Below are 13,856 nucleotides of genomic sequence, written 5' to 3'. Positions count from 1 at the left end.
TAATAAACCCCTCAGGACCAGGGATAATTATAGTGCCCAAAAAAATCAAATCCATTAGCAGTTTATTAATCGCCGCTCTCTAGTTGTAATTTTCTGTTCTTTGTGTTTTATATCAGACAGAGGCCTAGAAATTCGGTTGGTTGCGCCAGCGATTAGCGCCTAAAGAGCCCGAGATTTGGGGCGTTACCCAATTTTCAGACGTGCGCAGTGATCCTAGCGCATCCGGCCCTATTGAGTAGCCTGTTCGCGCTGGCGCTAAGTCTTTGCGCCTGCTTGCGGGCGCAGCCAGATCATGACGTCATTTCATTGTGCAACGCCTTTTTGGCGCCCCGTACCGAAAATTCAGTGGCGCCCACCTCCGTTTCGCCTGGCGCTATTAGTGACAGTTGAATGGAACGTTACCAGGTCCACCTCGTACTCGGGGGGCGCTCTTTAAAGGGGGCAGCACTACTATAAAACCGGCAGCCATTTTGCCTGGCCATTCTGCTCGCTGCTGGAGAGAGTTGCAGACCTTCAGTGGCAAAGACTTGTTGTTATTGAGCCAGAGGAGCCTTGGGACCTTCAGCCCTGTTCAGAGCAGTTGGATCCAGAAAGTTGACTGCGTCTTATTGGTCGGACAGAATAATGGGAGCTGCTTTGGAGGGGCACGTTATCCTTGCTGAACAGCTGGCAGGGGCACAGACGGAGGGAGAGAGGGCCAGGATTGGCCAGAAGGAGGAGGGCCAATGGACGTTGCCAAATCCGACCACACGCTGCCAGGGTTTTCAGGCAGCAGGTCTCCTACCTTACCATGTCGGAGGAGCAGTGTCTGCGACGCCTGAGATTTGGTAAGGATGTTGTCTCTGAGCTGTGCCACCTGCTTGCTGGGGATCTGCAGCCGCGGATACGGTGCAGGACCTCTCTGTCGGTGGCCGTGAAAGTGACTGTTGCGCTCAACTTTTACGCCAGCGGATCGTTTCAGGCAGCAGCTGGGGACATTTCTAATATCTCTCAATTTGTGGTGCATTGCTGCATCCGGCAAGTTACAGCTGCCCTCTACAAAAGGAGGCGCGATTTCATCACCTTCCCTCTGACCTTGGAGAAGCAGGGGGAGCGCGCACAGGGCTTCGCGGCTATTGCGGACTTCCCATGGTGCAGGGGGCCATTGATTGTACACATGTGGCTTTGCGGGCACCATTGCAGAATCCGGAGGAGTTCCGTAACCGAAAGGGCTTCCACTCCCTTAATGTGCAGCTGGTCTGTGATCACCGGCAGATGATCATGGCGGTGAACGCACAATTCCCTGGCAGCAGCCATGACGACTTCATCCTGCGGCAGACCTCAGTGGCTGACCTTTTTGAGGCCCTGGATCACCCAAGAGGCTGGCTTCTGGGCGACAAGGGCTATCCTCTCTGCCCATGGCTCATGACCCCGCTCCGTTTGCCCAGCACCCCGGCAGAAGAGCATTACAACAACAGCCATCAGGCCACCAGGAACATTGTGGAGCACACAATTGGTGTGCTGAAGCAGCGTTTCCGTTGTCTAGACCATTCGGGGGGCGCCCTACAGTACTCGCCGGAGCATGTGGCACGCATCGTTGTTGTCTGCTGCATGCTCCACAACCTGGCCATTCGACGCACCCAGCCAATGCCAGCCGACCCTCAAGGTCCACCAGAGCAGGTGGACGAGGAGGAGGAGGAGGAGCATGCGGGCAAGGAGGATCAGGAGGAGGAGGAGAAGGAGGAAGATGGGAGGGCTCCAGAAACTGGAAGGGCCGTTCGTCAGAGGCTCATAAGGACTCGGTTCTAGGCCCCTCGGACGGAATGGTGGCTGTGAATCGAACAGCGCCCTCCGGTTTGCTGTAAGCCTATGAAGGCATCGATGGTTGTAATTAGTGTACAGCTCGATTGTAAATAAAAAGTTTTCTTTATTTTCAAACAAGTGCTTCCTTCCAGCATGACAACGTAATGGCGACAGAAATCATAACTAACAAACTAACAGATAACTGTGTGGCAACCCGGCGAAACTAACCAAACCATAACAAACAAACACAACATGTGTGGACTGCCTTAAAACCGGAAAAAGAGACGTCTTAGCACTTCCCTCTACTGGTGACCCCTTGATGGAGACCGACTCCTCTTACGAGGTCGGCCCCTTCCCTCCCTGCAGCTCCTCCGTAATTGGACCCCAGTGGCTGGGTCAAGGCTGGGGGACGCCTGGTGAGTGTCTGGAGGCGCTGAAGCCCCTGAGGGACAGCCTGGCCGACCTCTGGGCTTGGAGGTCCCGCAAGCAGGCTGCTCCAACTGGGCATGTCTGCTAGCAGTGTGCCGCGCAGGTGGTGGCAGCTGCTCTGCTGACGTGCCAGAGTTGGCATCAGGACTGGTCACATGCAGAGAGAGGACACCTGCACCGTGGTCGGCCGACACACTGGCACTCTGACGGTGCCGCACCGGATCATCCGCCGCTATCGACTGCTCCACAGATTCATGGCCTGCTGTGGTGCTGCAAGGGCCTGGGGTGATCCTGCCTGATGCAGCTATGGTGGCAGCAGTGAGTGTTCGCGTGGCCTCAATCTGCGTGTGGACGAGGCCAGCAAGTGACTGCGTGGCAGCAGTGAGGACCTGCGTGGCAGGTGCCAGTGCTTCAGAGAAGCCATGAACAGTCCTTTCCACTGCTTCGGACAAGGCCGGAACAGTCCTTTCCACTGCTTCGGACAAGCCCTGGACAGACCTTTCCATTGCTGCCCCGAAGCCCTGGACAGTCCTTTCCATTGCTGCCCCAAAGTCCACCACACTCTTTGCCAGAGTGTCGATGGACTCAGGCATCCTCCCCACTGCAGCCATAAACTCAGTGTGCCTGAGCCGGGCCTGGGCGCTCATTTCCGCAAGGCTACGCACCTCCTCTGCACAGCAGTCATGGTGGCCTACCTCGCCCTCCGTGGAGACGGCCCCCAAGCGTCCCTACCCCCCGTGCGTTGCTGCAGGCCGCTGGTCCCTGCAACTGGCTCCTCATCAGAGCCCCCCACCCTCCCCTCAAGGGAACTACTATCCCCAGTCTCCACATGCGGTGGCTCCCCTGAGGCTGGCACGGATGGTCCGGCTTCCTCCTGGTCGTCGCCTCCGGAGGCACTTGCACTGGCAGCTTGAGGGGCCGGCTCCCGAGCTGGTGATGCAGCATCTGAAAGCAGGGAGGTTGAAGAGTGGCTTTAGCAAAAGGACAGTTTGGCAGCAAGGGATGCAACAGTGCGGCAATGCTATGACATGGGTCCACATTGAGAAAGCATGCTGGCGGGGGAAACAACTGAAAGGTGACAGCTGTAATAGTTGAGAAACTTACCATCGCTGTGGACAATGGGGTCAGCAGCTGCAGTGGTGACAGGACCACTCAGACGTCCTCCCACAATCTGGCGGACTCTCTCCTCGAGATCCGTCAGAGGCTCCACTTGAGGACGGCCTCCTCCGGTGCGAAGCTGCTCCTTTCGATTCCGCGCCAGCTTGGCCTGCAGGGCAAAGGATGGGAAGTGATGTTACATGATGCCCTGAGTTATCATCTCATGCCCCCCATGGTGGAAGAGCCCTTACATGATGCCCTGAGTGATGTTCTCATGCCCCCCATGGTGGAAGAGCCCTTACATGATGCCCTGAGTGATGTTCTCATGCCCCCCATGGTGGAAGAGCCCTTACATGATGCCCTGAGTCAAATGTGGATGTGTGTGACCAGAAAGGGCCATGGGTGCTTGCTGACAGATGGCCATTGGGGTATGGCGCACCCTGCAGCCATAAAGTCAGGTGCTCATGGAGGGATGCATAAGTTTACATTAACTCCACTCACCCTGACGACCCGAGTGAGGTCGTTGAATTTCTTCCGGCACTGGAGAGGGCTCCTGGTCGCCATGCTGCTGGAGTTGACCCTCAGAGAAACATCCCTCCAAGCTCGTCGGTAGTCCTTATGATTAGGCCTCCTGCCATTGTCTGGGTATAGGACATCTCGCCGGCGCTCCACTGCGGACACCAATTCCTCCAGAGACTCAGTGCTGAAGCGCTCTGCTCTCTGCCTCACCCTCTCCATAGGATCCAAGTTTGTTGTGCCAGAGAAGGGCCTGCGCCAATTTGCAGGCCTACAAGGCGCAGAGTGTGGATGCTGGAGCTGCCTGACCCACCCCTTTAAGAGCTGGCCAGCGCTGGGAAGTCTCGTGGTCATCGGTAATTGAGAGCACCTGCGCTGCGCCTGCCCACCCCGATATTGAGTAGCGCCGGCATGTTAGCGCCTTAGGTGCCCCGTGTAACGCCTGATTTCGTGCCTCAATCACCTTTATCGCACGAGGTGTCGATAAGTTGCGCCTGGCTATAAAATTTGCGCTCCGCCAATTCTAATGCCCCAAGCGGGGCTATACTCAATTTCTAGGCCAGAGAGTTCATTGCAACTTTCTATGCTCTGACTGTACACCTTTGAACATACTGCTGTCATTTGGTTTTATGGACACTCGGCCTTAAGCTACTGGCTGAATTTACAGCAGTGGATCACCTCATATCAATCACATAGCATAAGAGTGGAACTGTGATAAGAACTGGTTCGTTCCTTTTTAGCGCCCATGCTCTCCAATTCTCTCGTCATCTCACGGTGATTCCATGCACACAGCCACCCTCCATATTTTATATATATACGTGGCTATTCCTCATCTCTGAAACTGGACAGTGGACTATTTGACTGTAGAGGGCATCACAGTCAAGTCAAATCCTGTCTTTAGACAACATCTACAAATGTACAATTTCCAGCCAAGTTTCACTGGATAACAATCAGGATTCCCCCCCCCTCCCCTCTATAGCTCAGGGGTACTGAGGCCAATTTTACAGTCCTCACCACTACTCCAGGTGAGATCAGCTAGCTCAGCACAGATCAGGAATCAAACCTGGGACCTTTGGTGTCTGTGTCGCTCAGTTCCATGCTTACCAATTGAGCCAGAGGAGGGACCAGATTGATCCGTTATTAGCAAGTTAGATTAAATAGGTATTTGGTCAATGAACAAGGATTGGCAAGTTCACCGGCAATTTGCCTGCTATTGTTTAAATCAGACCAAAATGCTGCTGCTCGTACCACCAGTGCGATGTGTTATCTCTTTTACTACTTTGATTGGTTTCTGTCACAAGGCCGTTGCTGACAGTAGTGAAGAATGGCATAGCAACAGAGGTAATGGCTGATGGTAACCATGTCATTCCTCACTGTCATTCTTTCTATAGTTCTAGGGTCAGAAACTGACTTAAGTGAAAAAAAAATTCTGAACAGTTGGTTGGTTGTTGCTAACTGAACTACACCCCCCCCCCCCCACTTGGAATATTGCTTTGATGCCCAATCACCTCTTCATTTGCTCATAGATTTATAACAATATGGATTTCCTTACAGTAGCGATTAACCATGCTCAAACACTAATTATTTAAAGGAATTTAATGGTTGGATAGTTGTTTTTTTTTTAGTCCCTTATGAATTGACTGAAGTCCCTGGGAAAATTGGGGGAGGGTGAACAGAATCCTGAGTCTGTGACGTTGCTTGCACAGGTACAGTACATGGAACCAGTTCTTCAGATAGATCGAAGATCTCGTTGAACTAGAATGAAAAACCTAACCAAGGAAAATAAAGATAAGGGTGGTTGTTATCTCTGAGATACACTGACCTATTTTTACAAGAGGCAGCTGTGTTTGAAGGCTCCATACAGAAAAGTCCTTCTGATGACACTGTCTGACTATTCGAGATGATTTTTAATTTTTTTTTAAAGAATAGGCTGGCCTTGGTTCAGTGGATAACTGCACTTCACGGTGTGGTGCTGAGACATACAGATCAGATCCCAGATTTGGGCCACGTTAACTGATCTATGTTCGGGGGGGGGGGGGTGGGGGGGCAAAAGTATCAGTCCGGACTTCTGCTTCAGATTGCTGAAAGTGACTCCTGCTGAAAGTGTCCAACTTTGGATGTAAGGGAGTTTAACTTCCTCTGGCAGTGCCCTGCTTAATGTATTTGCATAAAATTCCTGTGGGTACTATTTTATTGCAGTTGTTTCCCAATTTTTTTCTTAATGGGTTAACGACTGTTAAAAGAGCACACCAACAAATTACGCAGCGCTGAGAGGAAATTAAACCTCAAAGTGAATGGGCTCGGTTGCGATGCATCCATGGCGAACAGACTACCACTGTTCACCGTCCAGACTCACACCTGAACAATGGCCATTTAGGTAAGGCACTGTAGGGCTGATGGCGCCCGCGGAACAACATCTGACCAAGAACCAGCACCTCCAGTAGAGGAGGCGAGGAAACTGGAAGAAGAAAAGAGAACAGCACTAAGTGAGAGTAACAACAGAAAATGCTGGAAAAACTCAGCAGGCCAGGCAACATCCGTGGAGAGAGAAACAGAGTCAGCGTTTCAGGTCGAAACCCTTCTACAGAACTCTGAGTTTTGTAGAAGGTTTTTGACCCGAAACGTTGACTCTATTTCTCTCTCCATGGATGTTGCCTGGCCTGCTGAGTTTTTCCAGCATTTTCTGTTGTTATTTCGGATTTCCAGCATCCGCAGTATTTTGCTTGCACTAAGTGAGAGTAGTCTGACTCAGTCAGTGTCTGGAGAAGGAATCAGATCCTGCTACAGGTCGGCATCTGATTCAGCCTTTTGCTGCTGTCTCCACCCAAAGGCTGGAGCGCTGGGCAAACAGAAGCATTTCTCCTCATATATAGATTGATTTGCCGATTTACACCTGTATTTTGCTGTACAGTATAATAAGAATGTGTCTTTTTCATTCTTCAGCATTGAGCCATTGCAGATTCCCTTATTTCTCATTCTATGCATTATTGTACCCATTTAAAAAAATGGAACTTTAAAAATAATGTAATTGATATTGTGAAAAAAATGCAAATATTCTACGATCTGCCAAAGAAAAAGTAAATATATAAAAGCAGAGATTCTTTGGGCTGGATTTTCTCAGCCCCGAGGAGGCGGGTATGGAGGTGGGACTGCCGGTAAAGTTGCAGAAAGTGGGGGCGGATGGCAAACCCGCCCCCATCCCGCCTCGGTGCCCTTTTGCCAGGAGGCGGGAAGCCGTCCTGCCCCGGGTCCCGTCTCCTCGAGGCGGGAAAGGGATTAAATCCTTTTAACTGCCTGTTAACAGGCAGAAAAAAGGATTAGTCCCATTTTACCTTTTCAGGTGAAGGCTTCCCGACCTCGGTGAACCCCGCCGGGGTGGAGGAGTCGAGTAGGAGGTCTACGGGGGTCGGAGGGACCTGAAAGTGAGATGTAGCCGTGAGTGATGAGTGCAAGTGTGGAGTGGTAAGTATGTGAGGTGAGTGTTAAGTGTTAGAAAATGTTCACTTACCTTCATTTCTGCCTACAGCCTTCAGCCGCGGTGGCTCCGGAGTCCCCGACATCTCCGTTGTAGATTTCACAGACTGGCTGTTGGATCCTCCGAACCAACAGTCATCTGATTTCTACAAAGTAGAAAGGTTTGATGAGTCCTGAACACAAGGACTCATCAAACTACACAGAATGTCAGTGTTTGACAGCTTCACAGAGCTGTCAAATGCTGACATTTCTACTTTCAAGAAGTCTTGACAGATGGCACGTCAGACATTGATGTGCTCTGTCAGTGACTTCCCCTTAATTGGCCTGCTGAGACCGCAGGGCGGGCTTAACAAGGTCAATCAGGGGAAAATCTCGCTGGTTGGCCAGAACATGATGGAGGCGGGACTGAGACCCGACAAGCAGCAGTCCCGCCTCCAGCATGTCTCCATTCACAAAATCCAGCCCTATATGTTGTATGCATAAAAATATTCATATGTGAGTATTTACAAGGCAGACATTTCATTGCAGGGTTCAGATGGAAAGTTGCTTGCCTGTGATTAATGACATTGTCTGAACTGCTCAGTGACATTACTGCCTTGAAGTCACTCCTGGGTAGTGTTGCAGTATGTAGTCCTATAGTATTTTTATTTACAAATCTGGTATTTTTGAAGGGGTTTATCCTTCAGTTCATTTTCTCGCTCTCTGTTTTTCTTTTTCTCGCTCTCTGTAGTTCTTTGCCGTATAAGTGAACAATTTGCTCCTACGCTCCCGTCACATGGTGAAGAGGAGCAGTATGGCAATTGACCCTCTGTCCAACCCTCCGCTCTAACGGGTGCCTCCCTGTAATCATGTGGCTGAGATCAGGAACTCAGCAGGGCGGGGGGGGGGGGGGTCAAACCTACATCCCCTCCCCCAATCCACGGTGCTACATCCTACTCATTTCTTTCTTTTAAATTAATGATTGGAAAAATAGAATTTCAGCTACCCTGCCAGGGTTAACTCAGCAGAGTGGCAGAGGCAACAGGCTCGCTAATATTCCTGCCATCATAACTGATCCACAGGGTGGTAGGAATGGCTGCACTAGGGGTCTGCCGGACTATCTAATAAAAATAATAGTAAAAATGCTGGATACACAGGGGATCAATCAGCATTTATGGCGAGAACAAACAAGCTTAGGTTTCAGTTGAAGACCTTTCTTCAAAACTGAGAAAAAGAGGCGACCAGGCATATTTAAGATGATTAACGGAGTTGATGGGGTCTATAGAGAGAAACGATTTCCTCTGGTGGGGGAAACCCAGAACAAGAGGACATAACCTTAAAATTAGAGCTAGGCCGTTCAGGGGTGCTGTCTGGAAGCACTTCTTCACACAAAGGGTAGTGGAAATCTGGAACTCTCTCCCCCAAAAAGCTGTTGAGGCTGGGGTCAATGGAAAACTTCAAAACTGAGATCACAGAATCACCACAGTGCAGATAGAGGCGATTTCGGCCCATCGAGCCTGCACCGACACATATCCCACCCGATCCCCGTAACCCCTACACCAACACATATCCCACCCTATCCCTGTAACCCCACGTATTTAATCCCCCTAACACTAAGGGTCAATTTATCATAGCCAATCAACCTAACCCGCACATCTTTGGACTGTGGGAGGAAACCGGAGCACCCGGAGAAAACCCACGCAAACACGGGGAGAATGTGCAAACTCCACACAGACAGTCGCCCGAGGCCGGATTCGAACCCGGGTCCCTGGTGCTGTGAGGCAACAGTGCTAACCACTATGCCACCGTGCTGATAGATTGATAGAGTTTTTGTTAGACAAGGGTATTAAGGGATGTGGAAACATGGCAGGTTGATAGAGTAACAATACAGATCAGCCATGATCTAATTGAAAGGTGGAACAGGCTCGAGGGGCTGAATGGCCTCCTCCTGTTCTTATATTAATACAACCAGAAAAAAGTCAATAAACATCTATTACAAATAGAAAACTGCAGAGTGGATTGCAACATTCCATTTCAAAATACATTGAAAACTCCTATGTCAGGCTCTGTCTATGGAAAAAAACGATTGTAAAAATGCCAACATCTACCTGCTGTATCAGTTATGCTTGTAGGTGGTGCTCTAAATGGCCGCTTTCCATTCCTTGTAACGTTAGTTGGAATAGCAGGATTTGATACTGTAAAGAGCATGCTGCATTTTCAGGTTCTGGCCACCCGGTGGTGCTGCAACAGCCTCTTCCACCCAGCAGCTCAAGTCAGGTCGCATTAGACTGGCGTCCTGGCCAGAAAGGCAATGATCAGTAAGTAAGCACGCTGTCCCATGATTTCCCTCCTCAATCTTTACAAGCCGAAATTTGAAAGCCTGTATCAGCCCAACAATTCCCTCCCCAAAACAGTGACAGGATCGGACAAAGTCAACATGATTTACAAAAGGTAAATCGTGCTTGACTAATCTACTGGAATTTTTTGAGGATGTAACTGGTAGAATAGATAAGGGAGAACCAGTGGAGGTGGTGTATTTGGACTTTCAGAAGGCTTTCGATAAGGTCCCGCATAAGAGATTAGCGTGTAAAGTTAAGGCACATGGGATTGGGGGCAAGGTACTGATTGGATAGAGAACTGGTTGGCAGACAGGAAGCAAAGAGTTGGAATAAATGGCTCTTTTTCCGAGTGGCAGGCAGTGACTAGTGGGGTACCGCAGGGATCGGTCCTAGGACCCCAGCTATTCACAATATATATAAATGATCTAGACGAGGGAACTAGATGTAATATCTCCAAGTTTGCAGACGACACAAAGCTGGGTGGGCGTGTGTGCGGTGAGGAAGATGCCGAGAAACTCCAGTGTGATTTGGACAGGTTGGGTGATTGGGCAGAAGCATGGCAGATGCAGTATAATGTGGATAAATGCGAGGTTATCCACTTTAGTGGCAAAAACAGGAAGGCAGATTATTATTTGAACGGCAATAGATTGGGAGAAGGGGAAGTGCAACGAGACCTGGGTGTCCTTGTGCACCAGTCGCTGAAGGTAAGCATGCAGGTGCAGCAGGCGGTTAAGAAGGCAAATGGTATGTTGGCCTTCGTAGCGAGAGGGTTCGAGTACAGGAACAAGGATGTCTTGCTGCAGTTGTACAGGGCCTTGGTGAGACCACATCTTGAGTATTGTGTGCAGTTTTGGTCGCCTTATCTGAGGGAGGATGTTCTTGCCATGGAGGGAGTGCAGCGAAGATTCACCAGACTGATACCTGGGATGGCAGGAATGACGTATGAGGAGAGATTGGGTCGATTGGGCTTATACTCGCTGGAGTTTAGAAGAATGAGAGGGGATCTCATTGAAACTTATAAAATTCTAACAGGACTAGACAGACTAGATGCAGAAAGGATGTTCCCGATGGCCGGGGAGTCCAGAACCAGGGGTCACAGTCTAAGGATAAGGGGTAAGCCATTTAGGACTGAGATGAGGAGGAATTTCTTCACCCAGAGAGTGGTGAACCTGTGGAATTCTCTATCACAGAAGACAGTGGAGGCCATTTAATTCATTAAATATATTCAAGAAGGAGTTAGATATATTTCTTAAGGCTAAAGGGATCAAGGGATATGGGGAGAAGGCAGGGGCAGGGTACTGAATTTGGATGATCAGCCATGATCTCATTGAATGGCGGAGCAGGCTTGAGGGGCTGAATGGCCTACTCCTGCTCCTATCTTCTATGTTTCTATGCAGCCGTGGAGAAAATCTTACCAACAGAAAATGCTGGAAACACACAGCAGGTCAGGCAGCATCTGTGGAGAGAGAGAGAGAGAGAGAGAGAGATGTCTCTCGTCATGGATGCTGCCTGACCTGCTGAGTGTTTCCAGCATTTTCTGTTGTTATTTCAGATTTTCAGCATCCGCAGTATTTTGCTATTGTATTGAGAAAATCTTATTGTTGGTTTTGAGAATCAGGGCCTAGTGGTTTCAGTCCAATGTCTTAAATCTTGCATCTCGTTGAGCAGAAAATCAGGACTTAGGAACATACGAACAATGACGGACAGGTAAAGACCCTCTGGTCCGCCCTGCCTGTCCTACACACTTGCGATACCATGTGTATCACAATATATACACTCGCCACACCCCGCCCAAAACCATGTGATCTCCGGGGTGAGGCGCCTTGACTAAGGGAAGCAGACCCAGCCCTCCCCCCGCCCCCACTGCAGAAAATCGGGCCTGGCTGAAAGAACCACCCTCCCGCTCCGGACCAGGAAAATGATGCACTGGGGATGAAAGCCCATTCCGTCCTGCATTAATCTAGAAAATGATGCACTGGGGAGGGAAGCCCATTCCGTCCTGCACTAATCTAGGAAATGATGTTCTGGCCAGAAAAGTCAACCCTCCCCCTCTTCAACTGAGAGTTGCCTCCACCCATTCGCATCCCTCCTGTTTCCCTATAAAACTACCTTTAGTATCTGAAGAAAGGCTTTGTCTCCCTTCATAGGTTGAACTTTTCAACGTGAATTTTTCTGTGTAATTCATGCCCACAGTATTCAGCATGTCTTATATTCAGCGTTCCCTCTCAGCTGCGTGGCTGCGCAGCTCTCTGCCAGTCCCGCGCAGCCCGGGACCGGCTTTTCCAATGTTAAATTTCGCGCAGGCGTGAAACTGCGAATGGGCCGTGCAGCCCCTTAAAGGGGCCGCGCCCCCCCCAAAAAAAAATTAGGGGGAACATTGCTTACATTATATCTATTTATTTTACAACACAGCTCATCACCAAATTCCCTTGTCCAGCCTGTTTGCAGGCTGTTTTCCACTGAATATATAACATGAGGATGAAATCTGTCTCATCCCATGGTGCCAGTCAAGCTATGGAAGTGGCAATACTGCCAAGAAGCACAGCTATCTGCAACTTCTTAAGCCTCACTGCAACCTGAGGAGTGCACGGTGGCTTGGTTATGACGAGCAAAAGAGAAATAAGGGAAAATTAAGAAAAAAATGCTGATCTAAGAAAGCTATTATATAAAATTGTTGAATTTTCACGTATTGTGTTTTAACCCTTCCAACAATGCAGATTTGTTTCCTCATGTTTCAGGAGCTGCCAATGGGTGTCCTTGTCCAGCAAACCTCTTCCTGGGTTGAGGCTTCAAATATGGTTGCACCAGGGAGGCAAGAATTTCCCCGTATCCATTGCCATTCTAAAACAGAAATGTGCTTTTTTTTTGTGGCCCACTTACGTACCCCACCGTCGGCCACATTTGAAGATTTGCTTTAATATTTCATGCATCTTCAGCTGCCAACACTAGTAGATCTTTGCATTCAAATTTAGGACTTATCCACCAATGAGGGAGCAGTGTTGAACAGCCCTTTCCAAAGTAACAACAGAAAACGCTGGAGACACTCAGCAGGCCAGGCAGCATTGGTGGAGAGAGTGGAGAGAGGCATGGTGGCATCGTGGTTAGCACTGTTGCCTCACAGCGCCAGGGACCCGGGTTCGACTGTCTGTGTGGAGTTTGCACATTCTCCCTGTGTCTGCGTGGGTTTCCTCCGGGTGCTCCGGTTTCCTCCCACAGTCCAAAGATGTGCGGGTTAGGTTGATTTGGCTATGATAAATTGACCCTTAGTGTTAGGGGATTAAATACGTGGGGTTACGGGGATAGGGTGGGATATGTGTCGGTGCAGGCTCGATGGGCCGAAATGGCCTCTATCTGCACTGTGGGGATTCTGTGAAACAGAGTTAACGTTTCAGGTCGATGACCCTTCCTCAGAACTGGAAACAAGCAGGAAATGGAAAGCAAGGTTGGGGGCTGGGAAAAGGGGGGAGGGGATGAAAGAACAAAAGGGAAGGTCAGTGATAGGATAGAAGGCAGGAGAGGTTAAGAGACATTGAGAGACACTAAGAGATATTCAAGGCAAGGGGAGGTGGTAATGGGACAGGTTAAGGAACCACCAGGCCTGCAAAATTCTAACAGGAGAAGCTAGGAAAGGAAATAAATATAAAATCAAATAGAAACTAAGTTGCCAGGAGTTGACGAGCCCAGTAGTTGGAGCTTGTGGGGAGCATAACAACAGGCTGCAGTTTGGACAACCTGAGATTACTCTTCATCATCAGTATAGCTTTTAGTGATAAAGCGGTAGAAATTATTCTTGGCAATGCTATCGTCTAAAAGCTTAACTCTCTTGGGTAAAATGTCTTATTTTAACAGAGGTGTTAAAATAGCGGAGAAAGGAACTTGATAAGAGCAAGTTAAGATTTTGGACAATAATATCGTCAAATGTAATTTCTATCCTCTCGGTAACCTGATCTTCCCATTGTGTATTTAAGGTTTCTTTGACTGCTCCATCGGGCATGGTTACATCCACAACTTTGACTGAGCGTCTGAAGCGGGTCAGTCACTAATAAATAAACCAGAGGATTAATCTGTTTCACAACAGCACCATTTTGATGTAAATCACGCATACATTGTACTCCAATTTTAAATGGCCCATTTGAAATCTGCCTGTTATCCAATAACTCCGCTGTGTAGAGAGCTGGTTGGTAAAAACTTCTGAGGACCAGTGCGCAGTTTGAGATTTAAGTGTGAATTGAACACACC

The 13,856-nt window shown here is 49.2% G+C and overlaps 1 protein-coding gene across 4 annotated transcripts in view; it reads right to left on the bottom strand.

Annotated features, from left to right (window-relative positions):
- Positions 1 to 13,856, bottom strand: part of LOC147107370 (uncharacterized) — a 171,929-nt gene that overhangs the window by 35,230 nt on the left and 122,843 nt on the right. The window lies entirely within an intron of this gene.

Source organism: Somniosus microcephalus, chromosome 14, assembly GCF_052327205.1.
Source record: "Somniosus microcephalus isolate GS21.2 chromosome 14, FLI_Smic_1.0, whole genome shotgun sequence".
In the NCBI taxonomy this organism is placed as follows: Eukaryota; Metazoa; Chordata; class Chondrichthyes; order Squaliformes; family Somniosidae; genus Somniosus; species Somniosus microcephalus.
The sequence above is the reverse complement of the archived record's forward strand: the minus strand, read 5'-3'. Positions and strand labels throughout refer to the sequence as shown.